This window comes from Procambarus clarkii, chromosome 49 (genome assembly GCF_040958095.1).
Source record: "Procambarus clarkii isolate CNS0578487 chromosome 49, FALCON_Pclarkii_2.0, whole genome shotgun sequence".
NCBI classification, from domain to species: Eukaryota; Metazoa; Arthropoda; class Malacostraca; order Decapoda; family Cambaridae; genus Procambarus; species Procambarus clarkii.
This window is the reverse complement of record NC_091198.1, coordinates 14,990,185-14,991,321: the sequence shown is the minus strand read 5'-3', so window position 1 is coordinate 14,991,321 and position 1,137 is coordinate 14,990,185. Positions and strand designations below refer to the sequence as shown.

The 1,137-nt window shown below is 50.2% G+C and overlaps 1 protein-coding gene across 2 annotated transcripts in view; it reads left to right on the top strand.

Annotated features, from left to right (window-relative positions):
- Window positions 1-808: 808 nt before the first annotated feature.
- LOC123763199 (synaptotagmin-7) overlaps window positions 809-1,137 on the top strand; it is a 559,721-nt gene continuing 559,392 nt past the window's right edge. For both annotated transcript variants that reach the window (XM_069303013.1, XM_069303012.1), the window contains exon 1: window positions 809-1,137. This exon is cut by the window's right edge and continues 528 nt beyond it. The gene's annotated coding sequence lies outside the window, so the exon portion shown is untranslated.

Below are 1,137 nucleotides of genomic sequence, written 5' to 3'. Positions count from 1 at the left end.
GAGTGACAGGTTAAAGGTAGCTTAAGAGCTACATACACTGAGGTAACACACACTGGTCACAGTAAGGGAAAAGTACTTTCTGGAAGTACACTTTCCAGGGGGAAAGTAGTTTAAGTAGAGTTTGTAGTGCGAGAAGTGTTGCACATGAGGGAGAGCTATGAGAGGGGATGCGTCTAAGAAACTGCAAGTGAGAGGGGAGAGACTATTGAGAGGTGGAATAGAATAGTGTAGAAAGTAGAAGTCATGGAAGGGTAGTGTAAGGGGTGCTGTAAGTGAGGGAAGATAGAAGTGAGAGAGAGAACCGGAACAATTATGGACAAGAGGCAGCAAGAGAAAGGAAGGGAAAGAAGGAATGAAGGAAGGGTGCGTCGGAAGAGGGGAGATTGAAGGAAAGGAGGGGAGAGGGATAATGAAGTAATCACGGACAAGAAGAAGAGGGAAGGAGGGAGGGAGGAATTCCTAGTGAGGGAGAAAGGGGAATGAAGTAGGCCAGGAGATGGAAGAATGAAAGAAGCTTTATGAAAGAAAACAAGTGCTGAGGGTGAAAAGGAAGGTGGGTTAGGGGAGAAAGAAAGGGGTGGGGGGCGCCGGGCAAGGGTGGGAGTGCCAGGGTGAGAGAGAGAGAGAGAGAGAGAGAGAGAGAGAGAGAGAGAGAGAGAGAGAGAGAGAGAGAGAGAGAGAGAGAGAGAGAGAGAGAGAGAGAGAGGTAGGTAGGGAGGGAGGGGTACGGTGAGGGGAGAGAGAGAGAGAGAGAGAGAGAGAGCAGCGTGAACGAGGGGTCACGCAACCAGTCTTGCTCTAGCAGCCACGCAGGCTACATGTTTCGCCAGCGCTGTTCGACCCCCGCCGTCAACACACGCTCCCACTCTCACCGGAGGCTTGCTCTCACTCTCACCGTGTCACTCTCACTCTTCGTGCGGCCTCTCTTCCTCGTCTCTGCCTCTCCTCACGCTTCATACGAGCCTTCTTTCACTGACATGGTCCTTGTGAAGCCCAGTGAAAGGACCACGTAATTTGGGGATTTGCGAGTTGCATTTTGCGTCAAAAAAAATATTTCAAATCCAAAATTTTCTCCCTTGCAAATGTGGTCAGACTGAAGATCTGATGATGTGCTTTTTGTCCCTCTGGCAGGCGTAA